Source organism: Anopheles coluzzii, chromosome 2 (assembly GCF_943734685.1).
Source record: "Anopheles coluzzii chromosome 2, AcolN3, whole genome shotgun sequence".
Lineage (NCBI taxonomy): Eukaryota > Metazoa > Arthropoda > Insecta > Diptera > Culicidae > Anopheles > Anopheles coluzzii.
Window position 1 is genome coordinate 73,783,395 of NC_064670.1, and position 24,708 is coordinate 73,808,102.

At 41.4% G+C, this 24,708-nt stretch overlaps 1 long non-coding RNA gene across 2 annotated transcripts; it reads left to right on the plus strand.

Annotated features, from left to right (window-relative positions):
- The first annotated feature begins 868 nt into the window (after positions 1-868).
- LOC125906614 (uncharacterized) lies at positions 869-3,748 on the plus strand. 2 transcript variants are annotated; one of them, XR_007451970.1, is made up of 4 exons: positions 869-1,354; positions 1,451-1,516; positions 1,587-2,926; positions 3,002-3,748. It is a non-coding gene; the product is annotated as an uncharacterized LOC125906614 (long non-coding RNA). The 2 variants fall into 2 exon arrangements; XR_007451969.1 differs by having other exon boundaries at positions 1,451-2,926.
- The last annotated feature ends 20,960 nt before the right edge of the window (positions 3,749-24,708 follow it).

The following is a 24,708-nucleotide window of genomic DNA, read 5'->3' on the forward strand; positions in this document are numbered from 1 at the left end:
ATTTGAAAGTTCTTTGAGCAAATTGTACTAATTTGACACATCGAATATCAAATTCAAAATAAATTCCCTTTTGGACGAATATTAAATACCATTTCAAAAGGTGTACAATTGTAATATTCAGTTGAATCAGATCAAATAACTTATTTAGTGGCTAAAACCTACCACTTCATGCAAAATTATATGAAAATTAGCTATAATTTGACTGAAAACTCGACATTTGCTAATATTCGAGATACGCTATTGCCTCCGGTCCGCATTAATAGCGTATATCGGGGAGTACCTGTACAATGATACAAAGAGCGGACGAGAGAAGATCGCTTGCGTGAACGCTTGGTGTAGCAAGCGAAATTGGAAAAGTCCCAGAAAAGCGAGACACAAGAGTTTCTCTCGAACGATGGAAAGAGAAGAGCCACATGAAACATGAGGATGTTTGGTGTGACACAGCCAAGTTGCGAGTAAAACCAGACCAACACCCAGAAAAGCGAGGCAGAACGAAAAATTTTCTGAATGTTAGAATGAGAAAAATGATGGATACACATAAAAATCGCGCGATAATGCCGGTTGGGAACTTTGCCTGTCCCAACCAGCATTATCGCGCGATTTTTATGTGTATCTATCATTTTTCTCATTCTAACATTCACAAAATTTTTCATTCTGCCTCGCTCTTCTGGGTGTTGGTCTGTATTTGCTTGCGACTTGGCTGTGTCGCATCAACGATTCGCATGTTTCATTTAGCTCATCCCTTTCCATCGTTGGAGAGAAACTCTTGCGTCTCGCTTTTCTGGGACTTGTCCAAATTCGCTTGCTACACCAATCGTTCACGCAAGCGTTCTCCTCTCGCCCGCTCTTTGTATCATCTTGCAGGTACTCCCCGATATACGCTATCAATGCGGACCGGAGGCAATAGCGTATCTCGAATATTCAATAGCGAAAGTCGAATTTCGAGGTTTTCAGTCAAATTATAACTAATATCCGTATAACTTTGCATGAAGTGGTAGGTTTTAGCCACTAAATTAGTTATTTGATCTAATTTCAACTGAATTTTTCAATTTTATACCATTTGAAATGGTTTTTAATATTCAACCAAAGGGAATTTATTTTGCATTTGACATTCGATTTATAAAATTAGTACTACTTGTTCAAAGAACCGTCAAATTTAGAAAAAAAGCGTATAGCGAAATCGTGTATATCGAGTATGGCGTATATCGGGGAATACCTGTATAGCCACACGAGGAAGGCGCTGCTTCGCGTTCACATGAAAATGTGATAGTGTGAAATCAAGTTTGCAAGCGGTAGGACGCGTCGGTGTGTGTCCGTTTTTTCTCTCGTGAAACCAGTACGGAAAAACTATTTGGTAAGTACAGTTTTTAATAAAGGGTTATATAAATCTTTATCAAACTGATTTGTATTGATAATTGTGATATAAAATCAATTTCATTTTTTTTTAAAGAAATCGTAACACACGCACGAACGGAAGTGAGCACGGACCACAACAGAAGCAATATTCAATTGGTTGGTAAGTATTGTGCTTGACGTTAAATTGAACAGCTGTTGGCAAAATAATTAATATTTCCTTCTATCCCTAGGAGTGCCGAAAACAGAACAGGAGAGGAAAGAAGGCAGGAACGATCCGATCCTCCAACGTGCTAGCGCCTGGTAGAGGAGAAGCGGCAGGAAGGTAGAGACGAACATCCACCTCGCTAGTGCAGCACGTGGGAGCAGCAAGAGGGAAGCAAGCAGGACGCGTACACACCATTCGACGAAGGCAAAGCTGGAGGAAAGGAAGAACGAGGAGAGAAGGCAGGCAAGACGGGTACGTGTGTATCCCGCACCGGTTTTCGGCAGTGTGAATTGTGTGAGTATTGAAAAGTGTATGTGTGAGTTGAGGTAAAGAGGTTAAATAAAAAGCGAATGTGTGGAATGGAAAAATTAGAGAGAGTCTGTGTTTGTTTTGGGAGAGAGGAGAGAATGAAAGAAATTGAACAATAATTTAGCATACAGAAACTACATGTATGATACACGCTGTCGCACCGTTGCAGAAACGTGCTCTTTAGTGCTGCTAATGAGCACGATTTGAGAACGTTTTGAGCCCGTTTTTTCTCATACAAAATTGTAAAATGTCGCGCGATAATGTCGGTTGGGGTATTTTCAATGAGCCAAGCGATTTTACCCCCTCCTACACGCGATGTATCCTAAAGCACGCTTGTCGCGGCAACGTTCACCACATACACACACACATCTCCACACTCAGGGTACGACATCTTCCCTGTTGCTGTTCTGGACACAGACAAAATTTGTGTTTCTACACTTATTGTTCAAAAAAGTAGTAGCTCTTAGGATCTGAATTTACAAACAAATATCAAAATGTTATGTTCTGCTAATGATATTGCACTAAATTTAATTGCACTACATTAAGTTTTTACATATCTTTCGTAAAAGTTCGTCAGAGTATGAAAATGTCGATTCAATTTGTCATGAATAACTTGAATTTTAAGATTTTCGCGCATAAAATTATGACGCGCGCTGTCTGTGCGGCGGCGTAAGTCGCTACTCGTATAGCCGTCTCGCTTCTTCTTGTGTGTGCTTTACCGTTGCTCACCGCTTCAAGAACATTGCTGCTCACACACACGTCAGTCTGTGGCAAACAATTGGAGGGGGAGGATGTGTCGGTTTGCTCCAGAAATCGTGTGTGATTTTGGTGATCTGGATTTGGTTCCATCGCTGTTTGTTTTGGTGGAATTGAAAAGGTAAGAATCATCAACCGATGTAAAACTTTGAGAGTAAGATGGTGCTGATGGTGACTGATGCTTTTCTTTGTTTCTTTTCCTGCTTTCATCCACTGATGGCGTCGAGCATCGCCGAGGATGTGATCGAATGCGGAATATTCTAAACAAGGAGCTTCATTCCGGATTTTGTTTGCAATAAGGTAAGTTATGATAACACACAAAGCATACGGAAAAAGAGTGAGTAATCTTATTCTTAACTTTCATTTCTTCAACAGCGCTGAACTAATCCTCCAGCTTACAACGAACGGTCAACGGATGAGGAAGGAGAAGAGGGACGGCAAAGGTACACGCACAAACGTGCACACCTCAGTCTTGTCGGAGAACGAGAACACGGGAGGGGGAGATCGGCAACGTAGGTTCTATACGTTCTTCATTTACGCTCCCTCGTGCGTTCGTGCGTGCGTGCACGCGCGCGTCTGTGTGTGTGTATGTGTGTGCATGCCTGCGTGCGTGGCTGTGTGTGTTTTTGCCGCTTCGCTTAGCGAGATCCTACGGGATCACCTTGTGAAAAACACCAGAGAGGGGAGGGGTAGGTGTATGTGTATGTGTGTGTATGTGTGCTTGCATGCGTACGTGGTTGTGAGTGTGTTTTTTGCTGTTTCGCGATCTCCTACGGAATCAAAAGGGGGTGGGGGGAAACACGAGGGGGGGGAGGAGTGAGGTGTGTGTTTGTGTGCTAGCCTGCATGCGTGCGTGGCTTTGTCTGTGTGTGTTTTTGCGTTCGCGTTCTCCTACGGGATCACCTTGCGAAAAACACCATGGGGAGGAGAAGGTGTGTGTGTGTGTTTTCTCTTCTTTGTCGTTTCGCACTCTCCCGTGGGTCTCCTTGTGTGCGTTAGTTTTTTTGTTTTTCAAGAAGAAAAAAAAATACTTCGAAAAATAGGTGGGGAGGGTGTGTGTATGAATGAAAGAATGTGCTTAGAAAAAGAAAGTAGAAAATAAAAAAAATATTGAACAACGGATTCGTAAGTGTGTTTGAACTCATTGCTATCCGAAAAAAAGCGAGGGGGGGCTCTTGAAATGTAGTACACATGTATGCAACATGTATCGTGTCGCCGCGACGGTGTATCTCGCTCAATCCGTTAAGCCTGAAAAGTGCTTCTATCGGATCGTCTAATCGGGCGCCATTTAATCAATCCGTTAGCGAAAAGTCGCATGGATTTTGGTACCGGGGATTACATGACCAGCTACGATGAAATGCAGCATGACCCATCAACCAAATGTGACCCATCTCTTTTCCTGATCTTATTTATTGGCCATCACAAAATGCACTGATTCCTTGGTAAAATTTGATTTTTTGGACATTAAACCGCTTCTTTCGTTAGATTAACCGTGAAGGATGGCTGCTTACATGGCAGTTTGTCACACAATTAGTGTCAGAAAAATGGCCAAACTCTGATCAAATGAAGGAACGAGGCCTCCCACACATTTTGTAACCTTCAAAAATAGGTAGGATAAGTTATGCATAAGTTAAAGATACGATTTTCGCCATCATGCTCCAATCATTTAACTCCCCCGCCTTTAGTGCCTCTCTGACCGCTTGAAATGCAATTGATACAACAGAAATGCATTATTTTAGAAGGAAGTCACCAGCAGATTGATAAGTGTTGGCACGATATCGACCTCGTGCGAGATCTGTCAGGCGAATGTTGACATATATCGAGCTATCTTGATAATAGCTCGAATAAGTCGCAATAAATCCCTCAGATGGCGCTATACAGATACAGACAAGGACGAAAATACGAGACAGCTAGATCTCCAACATTAGGGCCAATTAGGAAATAGTTCATCTACGGTCAACTTAAGGGCAAACGAGGTCAAGGAGATCAGCTGATCGAGTAAAATGCCGCCATCGTAAAAGGGACAGTAGCAAACTTACATAGAAAGAAGAAAGACTATTTTTTGAACTGTGCAGCGAAAACCCTATACGCGAGAGCCAGTTGCAAGAAAGTCTAACCAGCTACCAAAATAAACAGATTGTTACCAGGCGTAACAACAATAAGAATAAATTTAATTCACGTCTACGTAGTGTTTGTCCAGCTTAAATAATTAAAAAGCTAGATGGACGAATACTTTTTGCGCGCCCATAAAACGACTTTTTTTAGTTTTTATGTATTTTGGTTGCTATTGCACTCTTTAAATGCTTATTTTTTGGCAAAACATGTGTATTGATGGCCCCTTTATCAAACCTCATCATTACTTTTATCGCTCCATACGTATTCCGGCCATAATTCGCCTTTTTCTGTAAAATATTCAGCTAGACGAATACTTTTTGGACTGACTGTATATTCGACCTCAGGACCCGCCGATTAAATCAGTCGGTAGATATACCGAATGCACCATACGTCCCAGGTAGTTTCTTAGAGACAATTTCCGGGATCAATGGTGTATGTTGCACGACGGAACTGTTCTGAGGTACGAATCAGCCTCCATAGAAGGGTGTGAATTGATGATTCACGGGCATCGGTTTACACAGCAGCGTCCAAAGAAGAAGAAGAAGAAGAAGAAGCAGAAGTGTTTCAAATTAGAAAAAGTGTAGTAAAATGACAAATGCTTCAAATAAATAGCAAACATTAAAATACAATGTATTTGCAGTAGAGCAAACAACCAGCGTATGCATTGTTGAAATATTAGAGAGGCCCGTTCAGATAAAAACTTATAACCACAGTGCATCTCTCTCTCTTTTGTTGGCCTGCTCATGATAGAGCACGTCGATGTGACATGGCCCGGTCAACTAAAATTCTCCAGGATACTCGGTCCCTAGCTGCAGCGAGTTGATTCTCCGAAGGTGAAATGAGCTCATAGCGTCGTACAGTTTTACCCTGGCTATGCTATCGTATGCGGCTTTGAAGTCAATGAAGAGATGGTATTTGTCGTTTCTGTATTCAGCCATCTTCTCCAAGATCTTCCGTATGGTGGTTGATTTTCCGTTTCGGAATCCTCTTTGATAGTTTCCGACTAACTCTTCGACGTGCGGGGCAAGACGATCCTATAGGATCAGGGAGAATATTTTAAAGGCGGTATTCAACACCGTAATACCCCTGTAGTTGTTGCAGTCCAACCTGTCTCCCTTCTTGTATATGGGGTAAATTATGCCGAGATTCCAATCACAAGGCATCGATTCGCTATCCCACAGCTCAGTAAAAATTTGATGAATCTCGTTTTCTGGTTGTACACCTCCATTCTTGACCAGTTCAGATGCAATTCCGTCGGAGCTGGGTGCCGTGTTATTTTTCAGTTGACGAATAGCCTTTTGTGTTTCTTCTATCCTAGGTGGCAGTAGTGTTAATTATTATTAACGACCGATTCGATCGCAAGGTGTTGTTCCCAGTAATTATCGATAGAAGGCGACACGGCCCGCGTTTAGTGTGGTCAACGTTCAACGCTGATCGGGCCGAGTATTCCCGAACGCTTACGATCGGAGCTGCAGGAGAGAACGAAGTTCATTCTTTCTCGTAACCCCGAGACAAGCGACGGATTTTTAGCTTCGCAAATAAAAATATCGATGCTTAAAAACCGCTTGATTTTATAAAAACAATTTACTTGGGCTGAAAAAAAAAGAATCCTGTTGCAGTGTATAACATTCTAAAAATCCTAGCTCGTCTATAATCATTAAACTCTTTCTTACTTTCACATGTTGCCAGCCTAGAAAGTTTCCTGAGGTAATTCGGATTCGCTGTGTAGCAGAGCAGGGTAAGAAACAAGGCAAAAATGGTTCCTGAGGCAATTCGGAATCACTATGCTGGAGTTAAAGATGAAAAAAGAGACAAAGTGAGGAAATGTGCAGTGAAAATAGTTTGTGTGTGTGCTTACATTAGAGCTACGGATTAAGGACATCGTGTCGTTTTCTTGTACATCTCACCCGTTGCCGGCGATGTAATAGTTCTTGAGGAAATTCGGAATAAGGCCGTGCTGAAGTGAAGTAAAGTAGAAGAAGTGACACTAAAAGGAACCACATTCGTAGTGTTGTAGAAGCATACTTAAAATATTTACACTTTGTTCTATTAGTGAAGTATATTTAATATTTGTGTTAATGTTAGTGAGAATATTAATGCTAGTCATGGCAATTTGCTCAGCGAGAAGTGAACCGCCATTCTTGTCCACAAAGAAAAGCAATAAGACAGGGGTGGGCAACCTAACAGGGCAGAGCAACCAGCTAGCGGAGAACAATCTAGATGTGCTAAATTGTGCTAACACAATGGCGAAACTTTCGGCTTTAGGTGGTCACCTAAATAGGCTAAAATTGTGTTGGGACAAGAAAGTAAGCAACGAGAGACAACACCCAATCGGAACAATCAGAGTGTTTTTATAGCTTGCAAACACTGGGGGAGAGTGTTAATTATTATTAACGACCGATTCGATCGCAAGGTGTTGTTCCCAGTAATTATCGATAGAAGGCGACACGGCCCGCGTTTAGTGTGGTCAACGTTCAACGCTGATCGGGCCGAGTATTCCCGAACGCTTACGATCGGAGCTGCAGGAGAGAACAAAGTTCATTCTTTCTCTTAACCCCGAGACAAGCGACGGATTTTTAGCTTCGCAAATAAAAATATCGATGCTTAAAAAACGCTTGATTTATAAAAACAATTTACTTGGGCTGAAAGAAAGAATCCTGTTGCAGTGTGCAACAAGTACAGTATCGGACAGAAAGATAGGGCATTGGGTTTTTAACGCACCGTGCACCCGTTGGGCCAAGTTTATGTGTGGTTTGTATGTGTTTGTGTGTGTGTGTGTGTATGTGTGTGTATGTGTGTGTGTGTATGTGTGTGTGCATGTGTGTGTGTGTGTGTGGATGTATGTTTGAATGTGTATTGATGTGTGTGTTTGTTTCACAAGTAGGTCGTTTCGGATAGATTTGTAAGAAGCTTTTTTGTGTTTTGGGTTAGGTTTTTGGTGTGATAAGCAGGACCACCGCCCTCGCGATCAGTGTGTTTTCGATATATTAACAATGTTACGGTCTTCTTTCGCCGTGGTCTTCTGAGGACGACCGGTTGAATTGCGCGTTTCGGTTGTCCAAGCGCGTTTCAGTTGTCGAAGCACGTTTCGGTTGTCCGAAGCGCGTTTGCCACAAAAGTGCGCGATCGTTCCATTACGAACTCGATCCTTTTGCGCTTAATGCCAGCAGCAGCCATTCGCTTTTACATATGGCGCTGATAATCGGTACAACGTTTACCTCGACCCATTGTTACTAACATTGCTTGCTTGGACCGTCAAGAACGCGCTGGTTAAAAACTTGGACACGGCTGATCCCGTGCTCTGCCTGCGTTCTACTTCTATACGCGATGAATAACATCGTTGTCGAGCAGCGAAAACATCGCATGGATAAAAACTATCAACGAGTACGCGAGTAAGCGTCTTCCCTTCAAAATCGAGAACAGAATACTGCCGCGCTCATGAAACAAAACGCCCATTGAAAAGAACAACTGCGCGCCAGCTCAATGCACGCACAAAGTTTACCATTCGCACACAACGTGCAACGCAGAGATGCACGAAGGCCTTTCAATGGCGTGCACTGGAGAAACACATGTGAGAGAATGCCGAGTTCATTGCTATTGTGCGTGTGTCCATTTCGCACCGGTGTCGCATTCACATTCATGAAACAGCACACCTGCGTTTTCGTCCGAGGAACAAGGGCTGCTGTCGATGCAAACTTTAGTTTTTATCCAAGTGTAAACGCACAATGTTTCACATGATAACACACATAATAAGAATAATTTCAACGCAATATGACATCATGGCAAGCTATGTTTTTCAGACACAAACCCGCGCACTTGCAAATACACATTAAAAAGCACACTCACTTTCTACTACTACACACACACACACACAAACACACACACACACACACACAAACACACACACACACACACACACACACACACTCACACACATACACACACACATACACACATACACACACACAAACACGAGTAACGTGGCAAAACAAGTGCACGGTGCATTGAAAAAAAAAGGGTCCTATCTTAATGTCCGATACTGTAGCATGACACTGTCTGATATTGGCGCCTCTAGCTCTTAACCTAGTGTTCGCAAAATGGAAAGAAGCTTTTGACTGTAAAAATACTACAATTGCTGTATTCCTCGATCTTAAAAGGGCTTTTGAAACAATTTCGAGGCAACTATTATTAAAAGTGTTAATGCATTTTGGCATTAAAGGCGAAGAATTACGATGGTTCGAGAGTTTTCTCCAAGACAGAACACAGCGAACTGTATTTAATAACAAAACATCAAGTTCTGTCGAGAACACCCTAAGAGTACCTCCGGTGAGCGAAGACCAATTATTTTCTTGATGTACATTAACGATATGAAAAGGATTTTACAGAATTGTGATATCAATTTAATTGTGGGTGGCACTGTCATCTTCATTAGTGATAGTGATCATTGTAATATTGTACAGAGTTTCACACTTCATCTCAAGACCGTATGATGCTTGAAAACGTTTTGAATGCGATTTTATTACGCAGCAAGTCCGAGAGAACGAAAGCGCACAGCGCGCAAAGAAAGAAATGCGCGGGAGGGGTGTCCAGCGCAACGTGCAAAGTATTGGAAAAGCGCAGTGCAAACCGAAAGAAACGCGGTATCAGCTGAGCAGCGGTGTGTATCGCGAGAGCGCCCCGTATAATTTAAAGACAAGCGGGAGAGCTCTGCGCGCTAACGCCTTCTCCTTGTTTCTACATGCCCCTCGCCAGTAAATTTCGCTATCTTTGCCTATCAGGTGTGCTTTAAATTTTGCTAACCGTCCAAACGCACGCCAGTAACGCCAGTAGAAGTTTAAAAGCAGTGATAAAAATATATTCCGTGCAGAACGACTGGCAGAATACGGCCACAGCGATGAGGACAACTCATCCTATGGTAGTATGATGTAGGAGGAAAAACAACTGTTTGATGATTCGTTAGCGGATGTTTCGTGGGAGGATGGTCTGCGACTGTGGGCCCTCAAAACAGGGCAAACCCACAAGGCGATTAATCGGCTGCTGCGCCACCTTAAAAAAAAAGCCGGAGTTTGAGTCGTTGCCGAACGATACGCGCACTGTCCGTAAGCCACCGGGAGATGCAATGATAAAAACAACGATAACGCAGATTGATGGAGGAGAGTTCTGGTACCAGGGTGTAGGAATTTGTTTGATCAATTATGTGCTATCCAGTAAATTCTTAGTGGCTACAGAACTAAGTATTCTGTGAACTTGTGCTTGCACAAGTTGGATTTGCAATCGATTTTTTCTTCGCTGGCTTACCGCTATACCTGAACGACAGTAAACAGTTCTGGCCGATATTTATGAAAGTATTTAACATACCGAACATACCCGTGATGCATTATTTTTCAGCTTATCAAAACCTGTATCAGTTGACCAGCATCTCGAAGACTTCGTTGAAGAAATGAACGAACTACAAAAGAACGGTTTGATGATGCACGGTCAATTCTACTGGGGGAAAATTGCCGATACGTCGACTCGTGCTTATATCGAGGGTGAGTTAGTAATCTATAACATTCAAAGTTCAGCATTGATTTTATTTTGAGTTTATTCTTTCAAAATTGTAGGTGTTAAATCCCACAACTCTGTTAGCGGGTACTTAAAGTGCACAATTACAACCAAAAAAGGTAATCATTCTTCACACAGGTTCTATCCGTGTGGGGCGTTTTCCCAGTCAAGAGACTTAGCATAATTCTTTTTGCAGGGAACAATATATCCGCTGCATCAAAAGTTTTAACGGCACTATCCCGTCTGGATGGATCAAACATTATTTTAGATATTGTAGTGTCGAATCGTCTGCACCTCATAGATAGAGGCGTTTTGAATAGGTCAATACAACTTTGGACCAGCGCATTTCCCGGGCAGAAGTTGAGGTTGTCCAACTTGAAGCTTAAAATTATGTCGGAACATCTGCTCTAAATCTATCTGCCTTCTGATTTCAGACGGCAGATGCGGAGCCTGAATCTGAGTCAAGATAGGAACGAAATTAAACTTAAATCATCTCTGCAGTTTGTGGATTCGTGCGTTCGTCGAAAAGACATTTTGAGCGACGCTGTATACCAGCACTACATGTTGCTGTTCGTTGCGACACCATTTTTATCGACTGCACATCATAAAGACCGTTGGATGGATACGGATAAATTGTTCCACCAGTTTGTGACACAATCGTACTAGTCTTTATGGCCCGAATTCATAAACAGCAACGTACACAATCTGTTGCATGTTTACGAGGAGGTATTTAGATTCGGTGAACTTGACACTATGTGTTCGGAAGAGTACGAAGGATATCTCCGCAATTTTAGGCAAATGGTGCTGCATAGCAAACGACACAGTTTGGCGCAGGCGGTTCAGCGTTTTGCCGAGCATATGTCTTCGACCTCAGGACCGGCCGATTAAATCAGTCGGTAGATATACCGAATGCACCATACGTCCCAGGTAGTCTCTTAGAGACAATTTCCGAGATCAATGGTGTATGTTGCACGACGGAACTGTTCTGAGGTACGAATCAGTCTCCATAGAAGGGCGTGAACTGATGATGACCACAGTACATCTGATAGAGCATGATAGAGCACGTCGATGTGGAATGGCCCGGTCAACAATAATTCTCCAGGATGCTGGGTCCCTGGCTGCAGCGAGTTGTTGCTCCGAAGGTGTCGCGAACCCGAATCCTAATTACGCAACCAACAAAACCGAAGCCAATGGAAAACATTCCTCTGTGCCAAAGCAAGAGAGCATGTCTTCTCTCTCTAGATTTTGGACGGCACAACGCCGCTCGTGTAGCCTGGCAAGGAATGATGGACGAAAAACGGGAGAAAGGGAAACCGACATCCTTCGAACGACACGCACATCCGTGAGGGATGTTATGCAAAGCACACTTCACTTATTGAATTAATATTTCACTTATTGAAATAATATTTTCAATAGAAGCAACAAGCATCGAATCATCGGTCTATAACAAATGCATAGAGTGTTAAGTTGTTTCCGGAGGGTTGACATTATACTGTACGTTGCACTAACAGATAGTCCAATTGTCCGGTAATGCACTTTAATTGCCTATGAGAATATCGCTATTCCACGGGCCAATAAACGGTGTTCAATAAATTATTGCGAAAGGCTAAACGTGTCGTGTACCCTATGTTTTTAGTTGCACAAAGAAGATCTCAGGTAAACATTCAAGTGAGTTGATTGAATGCGCAGTGAAACAACTTAGCACCAAACACATAGCAATTCATTGATTACAACAATCCAGTCAAAATTACGCACCAATACTAATAACATCCATATGGCAAAAGAGAAACAATTCATTGATTGCATTTACCGCTAGCGATGGATTGTCTCTTTAAATTTTGGCGATTAGCGTCTCACTTCATCACAAATCTCTATCCTTTTCTAGCTTCATGGTGCAGGTGTTGTAACGTTATCTCTGTGATTGAGAGAATATGGCTTGCGCTGTTATCAATCACATAGACAGAATGTGTATGTGTATCCATACAGAAACCAGCAAAAGAAAAGAGAACAACGTTCTATACCGGATCGAAAAGAACGCTGAGAGACACAGGTTCAGATTCCTCCTGCTTCCTTCCCGCAGCACAAAGCGATCGAAAAATTACTAATTTCTCAGGCTTTCTCCACACATGCAACTCACGGGCGCTCATGAACTAATCCTTTCTCGCTTTCGCTTTTATATCGTTCCCTTTTACGCGCGTGTAGCTCGCTGCCAATCGTGATTTGAGTGGAGTGAACTCTCTCGGTTAGGGCCGGTACCGAACACACTTGCGTGTATATTCGGTCCTATGAGCGCCTATCAAGCTGTGTTCCCTTTCATGTGCATGTCGTGTTGTCCTTTTCTATCATGTGGATGTTGTCTGATTCGATCGCGTTTGCGGCGTATTGTTCGAAGTGTAATCGAAGCTTCTAACGCGATTTGATCACCATAGGCCGCGGGGCCATGGGGATTATCAGCGCTCATTTTCTCAAGCACTCATGAGTGCTTTTGAGAAATCCTCGTTCTCAGCGTTTGTCGAATCGGAACAAAATCGGTTTTGAGAATCTTTGAGAATCTTTGAGAAAGTTGACGATGCAGCGATCGGCTAACTGAAATATGAGAAATTGTGCTATTTGTTTTTCGGTAATCACTTTGCAAAACGTATTCAATGTTTATAATTGAAAAATTAAAAAAAAATTGTGATCAAAAACTAAGTTTCTATTTAAAGCTTCAAATAAAGCTTGAGTGGCTTTATCAGTTTCTCAGAGTGAGAAAAATTGAAGACGGCCACGAGCTCACGTCTGAGAACAAGTTTTGAGTGCTTGAGAAACTTAAATGAGTGCTTGAGAATGTTTTCTCAGCTTGAGAATGCTCCGTGGCCCCGCGGCCATAGAGTGCACAATCCGTTCCTACCGAACCCGTCAAATTTTCAATCAATTTGTGCAAAAATTAAGCAAGTGCTGTGATAATGGCAACACGTCGTGATAAGCGAAGTGGTATGGTGTACCATGCACGTGATCGTTTGCAGAAGCGGTGCTTGCAGGAATAGGAGGAGGATGTGCACGTGCTAGCTTTCTGCAATCCACAACAATGGGTAAGTGTAATGTTAAAAGAGAAAAATAGGATTGATCGAAAGTGTTGTTAATGAATTTTTTTGGCTATTTTAGAAAGTCATGTGTCTGTTAATGCTTTGCCCTTGGTAAGCGACGAAGGCTTCGAACATATGGAAGTGTCCAGTAAGTGGAGATGATTTTAATTCATTCTTTATCAATGACTTGACGTTCATTGTGTCTATTTTTTGCTGTACAGAAAAACTTCCATCATCGATGAACGATAGTGAGGAGGAAGGAGGGATGGGATACATCAGCGGTGCTGCTGGTGCCGCACGAGGTACCGAGCTGCAAGATCGTCCGTTCGGCGAAGCGTCGTTTGCGGATGGCTAGAGACTATGGGCACTACATACCGGCCAAACTCATAGAGCTTTGGCCCTTTTACTTGCCCACATTAGGCAGCACCAACCGCACTGCAAATTGCCACGCGATGCCCGGACGTTGATGCACACACCGGTGTCGAAATCGACGGAAGCAGCGGTAACGTCCATCGGCGGAGGAAGTCTGTGGTACAGAGGTATGGCCACATGTTTGCAGGGATATTAGCCGGCATCGCGAATAAATTAACACATTTTAACAGTCGTTTAAAGTTCATTTTGGTTAAACTGAGTTCATTTGTTGTTCATTCCTGCTAAAATAAACGACCGTCAAAACAGTGAACGAACAGTGAGCGAGAACAAATCGAGGTTGCTAAAGAATGCAATCCAGCAACTGCAGCAGGACGTTCCACCCAAAAGGTTAAAGACAAGGAGATTGCTGCGAACCAATTTTTGCGATCAGTGGTACAGGACAAATGATTGCACCATCGTTATGTACCACACCGCAACACAAAAGGGCTCGCAGCTAATCGTTGAAGGGCATGCCCTGAAACAAAAATATTCTGCTTTTAGCCAGCCTTGCCCTTCCGAGCATGTTTTAATATTTCGGGAAGTCTTAAAGACGTTGATTCTGGTCAAATACACGCTGAACAGCTCAATCTTGTGCAGGCTTGCTGCTGTAGAAACCGCCAAAGGGGGCGATTTTATGTTTGTGCCATTAACACATACCTTTCTAACGGCAAATAAACAAACTAAAAATAACTAAGCCGAAAGTCGTTTTTCGTCTGATTTGAGGAAAGAAACGCGCTAATTTTATCGACTAGCTTTTCGTTAAGTATCATTTTTAATTAGAAGCAAAGTGGCATATTACACTTTGCATCAAATCTCATCAACAGAGATAATTATTTGCAACAAAGGAGCTACACCGCAAAATTAATTAAAATGCTCTGACAATTAATAGTACATCTTTTTTTTTTGTTGACTAGCAAATGAGAAAAGCGTAGCCTATCATAACGTGCCACTCGCATTTCATTTGATTGCGTGTAAAGTATTTAGTTTATGAAAGATAATAACGAAAAAAGTGTTTCTATTTTTATGAATGTTGTTTCCGTGTTATGCTATCATATTGATAAATATAAAAAATAAATCGAATAAATAAATCCATGTTTATAATCCATATTGATTCGTTATGAAATCAAACAAGTTTTTTACGTGTTTTAATTGTTCAATTCTGCTTTAATAACAAATTATGCTAAACGATGCTTACCTATGCTATGCAAACCTCAACTTACTAAGCTTAATTGGTCACCTATAGCTATCTAATCAATACTTAACTAGACTAAATTAATATAAGCTAAATTATATTTAAATTGTGCCCACCGTCACCATCCTCTACAGGGTTCGGTTTTTTTTGGCACGAGTTGATACGCGTACCGCAATTTTTTCCCGAAATAATCTCGAGCAAATCCGAGAGCTATTATAACTTTATTGGTGCTCCCAATCTTCTTAAAAAGCTGCAAAATGTTGCTATATATTTTTTAGCAACTTTTGCATTGCTCCCGCTCCAGCTGTAGCGAGGCAAAAATTCCTTGCTTCGTCTAGGGTTTTTTGTGTCTCGGAGTCGAACACCTTAGCCTGCAGCCAAGCTAAGCAATCCCGCATACACTCAGCATCGCCCAGCTTCTGCTCTAAAGCATTTAGCCCATCCTCCGTTGTGACGGGCGTAAGTGTAAAGCCCTCGGAGAGGAGGAGCATAGCCATCTTGGCCAACACAGAACGATTTTTTGATCTGCCCCACCTGCACTTCGGACCAGGTGCACCGACTTGGCGATGGCCGAAATTTTGCTTGATATTTCAGCATGATGCTTCTTTTGCTCCCCCCGTATCCCCTCGACGGATTCGTCCAATCGATCCAGCTTAGACCGGACGATCGCGAATTCCGTGAACAATTTCTCCACTACGGAGAATGGGACGGATTCGTCAGCTGAAACGACAACCGGGTCCACAACGGGAACGACAGCCTGGTTAGCAGCGGTAGTTGCAGGAACGGCATCGAGCGGTCCCAAAGCTTTGCGCTTCAGGCTGTTACCGCGCCTACGACAGCTCATCAAAGTACCAGCAGCTGGAGCGGGAGGGAAGACGGTAAGACGGCAAGACGGAAGGCTGATTTGACACATCCATTGTCAAATGCTAATTAATTTCCCTTTTGATCGAATCTTAAAAATCATTTGAAATGGTGTTAAATTTGTTAAATTCAGTCAAAATCACATCAAATAATTAATTTTAAAATCGCCCCCTACTTGCAAAATTACACGAAGATGATTGATATTTTAACTGGAAATTACGATATTCGACTTACGCGGAAATTCCTGATACGCGGTATTTTGCGGCCGTTTTCGGTCCCCATTAACCGTGTATCTCGGTGACCGCCTGTACTTTTGTCCCAGTCCCACAGGGACTGCGCTGGATTGGTTCCCCCTCCCTTTTGATTCTTACGAGTTGCGCTGCGCTGCACTGACATCCCCTCCCGCAAGTTTCTTTCGTAGCGCACTGTTTGCTTCGCTTTACTCAGCCTTGGAACGCACGAATCAAAACAAAAAAAAATTAAATAAAGCAGCGGAAATCAAAATAATAGAAAGCGTTTAATAATAGAAAATAAAAGATAAGCGTTTCAATATGCACAACACTTCAACATTTATCAAAACTTCAATCGTCCGGCTTAGGCTAACAAGCGCGCGGCCTTTCACGGCGAACGCTTAAGCTGAACTGACGATTTTGTGTGGTGGCAAGAAAGGGAGCGCACAGAGGAACACTCGCTACATTAGTGCGAGCGAAACACTGATACAGTATCGGACAGAAAGATAGGGCATTGGTTTTTTAACGCACCGTGCACCCGTTGGGTCAAGTTTATGTGTGGTTTGTATGTGCTTGTGTGTGTGTGTATGTGTGTGTATGTGTGTGTATGTGTGTTTGTGTGTGTGTGTGTGTGTTTGTGTATATGTGTGTGTGCATGTGTGTGTGTGTGTGTGGATGTATGTTTGAATGTGTATTGATGTGTGTGTTTGTTTCACAAGTAGGTCGTTTCGAATAGATTTGTAAGTAGTTTTTTTGTGTTTTGGGTTAGGTTTTTGGTGTGATAAGCAGGACCACCGCCCTCGCGATCAGTGTGTTTTCGATGTATTAACAATGTTACGGTCTTCTTTCGCCGTGGTCTTCTGAGGACGTCCGGTTGACTTGCGCGTTTCGGTTGTCCAAACGCGTTTCAGTTGTCTAAGCACGTTTCGGTTGTCCGAAGCGCGTTTGCTACAAAAGTGCGCGATCGTTCCATTACGAACTCGATCCTTTTGCGCTTAATGCCAGCAGCAGCCATTCGCTTTTACATATGGCGCTGATGATCGGTACAACGTTTACCTCGACCCATTGTTACTAACATTGCTTGCTTGGACCGTCAAGAACGCACTGGTTAAAAACTTGGACACGGCTGATCCCGTGCTCTGCCTGCGTTCTACTTCTATACGCGATGAATTACATCGTTTTGGAGCAGCAAAAACATCGCATGGATAAAAACTATCAACGAGTACGCGAGTAAGCGTCTTCCCTTCAAAATCGAGAAAAGAATACTGCCGCGCTCATGAAACAAAACGCCCATTGAAAAGAATAACTGCGCGCCAGCTCAATGCACGCACAAAGTTTACCATTCGCACACAACGTGCAACGCAGAGATGCACGAAGGCCTTTCAATGGCGTGCACTGGAGAAACACCTGTGAGGGAATGCCGAGTTCATTGCAATTGTGCGCGTGTCCATTTCGCACCGGTGTCGCATTCACATTCATGAAACAGCACACCTGCGTTTTCGTCCGAGGAACAAGCGCTGCTGTCGATGCAAACTTTAGTTTTTATCCAAGTGTAAACGCACAATGTTTCACATGATATCACACATAATAAGAATAATTTCAACGCAATATGACATCATGGCAAGCTATGTTTTTCAGACACAAACCCGCGCACTTGCAAATACATATTAAAAAGCACACTCACTTTCTACTACTACACACACACACACACACACACAAACACACAAACACACACACACACACACACACACACTCACACACACACATACACACACACAAATACACACATACACACACACAAACACGAGTAACGTGGCAAAACAAGTGCACGGTGCATTGAAAAAAAAGGGTCCTATCTTAATGTCCGTTACTGTACCAACATGATGCTACGAGAAAACCAAACTGAGCGCAATGGCTGAATGTGAACACATAGGGGAAGTCGGGGTTGGTTCGACACTGCGAGTAAGTTCGACACCTTGCCGTTTTTGTATTTATAGAACTTTTTGAAGACAAAAAACTTATACATATTATTTATGTCAACTGTTTCGAATATTTGAGTCACATTTCACTGATCACAAACCTGTCAATTGTCAAAAAAACAACAAAATAAACACATGGTGGTTCTGATTGACAGCCGATGTAAGTTTTTACTTCTGGGACTTAAGGAATTGTGGCGTTATTTCAACAAAATTATAGTTTCCATGTTAATAGTATTGTTTTATAAATACTATTGATTAGTTCTGTATCACAAGGCGTAATTTTTACATTAATCTATATAATATAAAATGTCACTAAAACTTGTGCGACCAATGGGGGTAAATTCGACAGGTAACCAGCCACTGGAGAAAGCATACAAATCTGCGAAGAACAGATTTCCTGTTAAACAGCAGCCTTGAATTATGCTGTTACTCGCACGACACTGATGATGCACCTCACGAATAGATACAGGAATCAACCATCAGCGCCAGTGTGGGTTGACCCACTCACCCGGGCGGAATGAAGGTAGAGGCCCGAAACCAAAATGCAAAATACCAATGTACAGGCGATGTGTGATTGGGTAACGTTAAAATTGCTAAAGAGGACATAAATTCTGTTCAAAAATTGAGATCGCCCACTAAATCCGACACGACCGCAACTTCACGAGAGATGAATAACAAAAGACGAGTGCACGGTAGAACAAATAGGCACACCATACCCGAAATGTGCAAGAACCGATAACGATTAACGTAAGTATTGCACCAGTGCGAATGAGAAGTATAGTACATATGTATATTGCGTACTACATGTGAGAAACGGGAAATGTTGTCCATGCACATTGGTGTGATGTTGATGGCCTGTGGTAAGTTGGGAACAATATACAAAACATCCCATTAATTGAAAATGCACTTCGTACGATGGTAAACAGTGATAGGAAAAGATTGTGATAATTTCCCAGTTTCTTTATAGAATTTCCCGATTTTTCCCGGTTTTTCCTGGAAAATAAAATTCCTGGCTATTTCCCGGTTTTCCCAGTTGAGTGGCCACCCTGATAGCAAATAAAAAGTTTTCTAAAGTAGTAATACAAAATACACCCATTATGAAGCATTTTATACAAAAAAAAAAACATTACTTTTATACTTACATATGTATATATTCCATTTTTGTAGGGAAAAAGGTTACAGAAGAGTACCAACGCTACCTTAGAACGCTAATTCAAAGGAAGTGTTTTACCATTACCAGCATCAATGAAACCGGGAACAAAAGTAACACTTCCAGAGCAGTTGAAAAATAAAGCAGCAGAAGTTGTAACCGAAGGGATGACAGTAGTGTTCCTTCCATTACAGCCTACCGTAGGAAAACATACTCACATTATAAAGTCAAGCATTCTACTATCGGAAGTTACCGTTTTTTGATTTTAATAGTGCAGTTGTGCCGGTGCATATGAATGTGACCCGGTTTCGTCCATTGAGTTTGACCACAAAGGTACAATCAATAAATCAGCACGCAGAACCACCAACGGAAGTTACTTCGGATCCGGTTTATGATGTTGATAGTGCCGTTGGGCCTTTGCTAATGACTGTGAATGTGACTCGGCGTCGTCCATCTAATTCGGTTAGTCAAGTACAGCCAACAAATCAGTTCACAGAATCGTCTCAATTTGTGAAGCTCAACTTATCACCTACTACTGAACTCGGAAGTCAGTTTCAATCAGAAATGCCGTCCTTGCAACGCTCTATGTCTCCAAGTATTATAAGTTCGTCATTTGCCTCACCACCTGCACATTCTACCAAGCCATCATGTCATGAAAGTAACATTAGTGTGGAAAGTATTTTGACTCAACTGTGTACGAATGTGTCCAACATTCGACCGTCGAGTCAGTTTAATCAGGCTCAATCATCTATGCAGCCTCAAAAAATTTCCGCAACTATTAGCAAGGAAGGTTTGCCACTTGCATCACCACCATCTCCTGCAACGTTCTCAAGATTCCCAGTTTAATCCGAATTTGTAGGAACTGTAATGGATAAAACAGAGTTTGAAAACATACATAAATAATTAGATATTGTTATAAGAGAACAACGAAACTTACGCCAAGCATTTGAGCATGCACTGCTATCAAATATGATTTGTCCTTCTGCTAATCCTGAAATGTTTAATTTAAATCCATTACAAAATTAAGATGAGCAGCAAACGTTTAACGATCAGCTGCTAAATAATAAATTTCGTGAAAATGTAATCGTATACATCAGAAAACAAGCAAACGATTTACGTTCGGCATACGTTTTTCACTGTGCGATCGATGTACTGTTTTCAAAATAATTGCTTAGTTAATTGAATCTAGTGCGGATGTAGTGGTTCCATTTTGCAGGAGTTGGAATTGTACTAACAGTAGTCGGAGTCGGATCGGAGTCGTGGGTGCGCTCCATACAGCACATTACTATTTTAGAGCCAATAGTAGAATTTGATCCATATAATATTATTGCTAAATATTGCACAATAATATTAAACAACCAAAGACGATGCGCTTTTCATACCATTTGTTCATACTTTCATCTAGCCAACAGTTGCTGCAGGTATTGAAGTAGCTTTATAGCTTCAGCAATTGTGTAGTTTTACTTTTCAAATTATAGCTAAGTTAAAGAAAAAAAGAGGTCTAATAATGTGTATTTTCTTACCGTCTTGGCGTCTAATGAAAAGCTTGACCCGTAAGATCTACCAAGTGTTTAAAACGATTAAAACAAAATTTAGTGCTTTTCGAGGATATCCCGGACCAATTAAATTAACTAAGCAATTATTTTGAAAACAGTATATCGATCGCACAGTGAAAAACGTATGCCGAACGTAAATCGTTTGCTCGTTTGCTTATGTATCCGATAACATTTTCAAGAAATTGATTATTTGGCAGCTGATCGTTAAACGTTTGCTGCTCATCTTAATTTTGTAATGGATTTAAATTAAACATTTCAGGATTAGCAGAAGGACAAATCATATTTGATAGCAGTGCATGCTCAAATGCTTGGCGTAAGTTTCGTTGTTCTCTTATAACAATATCTAATTATTTATGTATGTTTTCAAACTCTGTTTTATCCATTACAGTTCCTACAAATTCGGATTAAACTGGGAATCTTGAGAACGTTGCAGGAGATGGTGGTGATGCAAGTGGCAAACCTTCCTTGCTAATAGTTGCGGAAATTTTTTGAGGCTGCATAGATGATTGAGCCTGATTAACCTGACTCGACGGTCGAATGTTGGACACGTTCGTACACAGTTGAGTCAAAATACTTTCCACACTAATGTTACTTTCATGACATGATGGCTTGGTAGAATGTGCAGGTGGTGAGGCAAATGACGGACTTATAATACTTGGAGACATAGAGCGTTGCAAGGACGGCATTTCTGATTGAAACTGACTTCCGAGTTCAGTAGTAGGTGATAAGTTGAGCTTCACAAATTGAGACGATTCTGTGAACTGATTTGTTGGCTATACTTGACTAACCGAATTAGATGGACGACGCCGAGTCACATTCACAGTCATTAGCAAAGGCCCAACGGCACTATCAACATCATAAACCGGATCCGAAGTAACTTCCGTTGGTGGTTCTGCGTGCTGATTTATTGATTGTACCTTTGTGGTCAAACTCAATGGACGAAACCGGGTCACATTCATATGCACCGGCACAACTGCACTATTAAAATCAAAAAACGGTGGCGAAGTAACTTCCGATAGTAGAATGCTTGACTTTATAATGTGAGTATGTTTTCCTACGGTAGGCTGTAATGGAAAGAACACTACTGTCATTCCTTCGGTCACAACTTCTGCTGCTTTATTTTTCAACTGCTCTGGAAGTGTTACTTTTGTTCCCGGTTTCATTGATGCTGGTAATGGTAAAACACTTCCTTTGAATTAGCGTTCTAAGGTAGCGTTGGTACTCTTCTGTAACCTTTTTCCCTACAAAAATGGAATATATACATATGTAAGTATAAAAGCAATGTTTTTTTTTAATAATAAGCTCCCTTTTGTAAACTTACTGACTTGCGACTCCGGATGACTCCGACTTTGGGCGTTTCCGGACAACTTCGAACGACTCCGGGCCATTTCGGACGATTCTGAACGACTCCGGATATTCCAGCGCGGACCTACCTTCCGGAGTTTATACCGAATTTATCGGAGTCGGATCGGAGTCGACTCTGGATATTTGCCAACTTTACCCATCACTACTCTAAAACACAAATAATGTTACTTTTTCTGATTATTTTCTTAACGATTATTTTTTTCTGCTGAACTGTGCAGCACTACATTAAAAATAGAGGAGAGAAACCAATCATCCCGATTTCCCTTAATCAAAATGAAATTTCGTAAATGAAGAATTATCTTATCACCATAATTTTGAAGGCAACAAGAACAATTGCTGTCCAAGGTATTAGGGGAGTTCAAGTGCTCTAATTCTGTTAGAAGATTAATAAAACCGGTTTCAAACTCTTGTAGCCATTCATTAAGAAATGTGTCATAATTTGTAAATAATTTTCAAAATCATAAGCGCTTAAGGTCCATAATTATCCTAACTTTTTGATTTCATCATATACATGTATATGATTGTGAACATTACTACTCACATAATCTTCTCCGTAGCTGTGACCAAATACTTTCACGTAAAGTGTGAGCATTTGACCATCAACATGCCATTGATGTTTGTAGAAATTGCACGACAAAAAAGTGGTGCCACAGAAATACAAAAGAAAATGATTGTAGGCCTCGGAAGTAATGCAGTCTTTCAATACAAAAACACTAACATAATGCAAAAACGAGCTATACTCAGAGCCTTTCCAAAATCTGACATCGTCTAAATGGCTAGACTAAAACATTCGGTGAATTTTTTATGGCAGCAAAATGTGGGTCAAAGCTGTTGTCATATTTGATATGGCCCCAGGAGATAATTTTGGCGCTCCCCATTGACCAAATATCCAACCCTTCAAAATTTTACGGGTCGCACCTAGGTCTATCAAATGTAGCCTGTCAGACACAATCACACCTTCTACTATTTCAAAATGTCAAGTCTAATAAGAGGAGTTGTTTCCTAATGGTGATCTCCATATTCCATGCCACCAAAGGCGTTATTGGTTCTAGAAGGGAACATCGCGGCAATCGGAAAACTAATGGCGTTGGGAATGGAATGATGATATCCAACTACCGTGCATTTCATCCCTCCAAAACCTTGTACGTCTCAAATAAGAAAAAAGGAATAGCACATTGTTTATAACATTATACCGCACCAACTTGCATTTTATGAATGCTCGAGCGGGTGAATCTGCAACAAAGGCACGCATCTTTATTTTGACTAATATGCCATTGCGACCGGAATGAATTCTCTGTTCCATTAGTAAATTCAACTCATCAACCAATTCACCAAGGTATTCCCCAGTGGATGTCGGTTTCGATGGCCCACAAAAAAAATGCTACGGTCATATGATGCAAATGTGTCATTGTTTGAATCCGCATCAACATGGACGAGAAAGCCATGCGAGAGATTTTGTGAAAGGGCCCATCGATGAAGAACGTAAGAGGCAATTCAAAATCGGCCTCAAACTAACTAATAATATTAAAAAAAGAATCAATGACCACTAAACCTTATGCTTTCGATTCAATATTTTATCGTTTAAATCACATGCCTGAACATTTTGACATTGTGTTCCTTAGACATTTTGCAACACCTTGATGCCAAAACTGACCAGTGCCGATGTTTCTTATTATTTGCTTGGGTAATTGATTGGTTTGCAACAAAGTCCATGCATCCTTTGGTAGCCGTTAAGGTGTTTTTTCTCTGAGGTTTTGAAGAAAAAGATGCACAGATGTATGTGGAGTGTTTGACGATAAAGCCCAAAATCGAAGACATTTTTGTAAACTGTGGTTTTATGGGTTAAATCCTTCGGTACTCGTGACATCAATAATATTATCGTCATCATCGTTTATCACACACAAGCCTTGGGTATATTCTACTTTATTTGAATCTGCTTCTGGTGTATTTATAGCGGTCTGAGAGATTGGGACGAGGGCTGTAAACATTATAAATGAATACATTTTGCATCAATTCCACAATTAGTTATTTTTTGTTTGTAAAATATTTAGTCTTGTAGTAATGATGTTAAGCTTTACTAACCGAATGAGTTCAAATTACTTATTTTTATAATTCAAACCTTAATTTAAATGTTACTTTAACCTACATCAGATCTACGATCTTGTTTTACATTGACTAGGTTCTACTAAAAACCCGGATTGCTACCAAATGACTAAGCCAAAATCGGAAGTGGCTTCCGAAACTTCAATCTCGGAACCGTTTCGAAGCCATTTGTAGGTATCGGAATCGTTCGAAGTCGTCCGAATAGACGGAGCTATCGAGGCCGTCGGAGCCGTCCAGCTCCGGCTTCGATAGCCGACTAGTGGCTTCGGATGGCTCCAATGGCTTTGACGATTTTGACAACTCCGAACGGTTCGGGGTAATTTCAATTTATTAATTATTTAATCCATAACATTTATTGATTTTAATCATCTATCTATTGATCTATCTCCAAAGTTAATTCAACACGAGCCTAAACGAAGGAACACATACGTTTATTATAATGTTGAATTATAACGTTTGTTTTTAAATTTTCGGAATGAATAAAATAGTAAATTTGGCTTATTTAAGGACC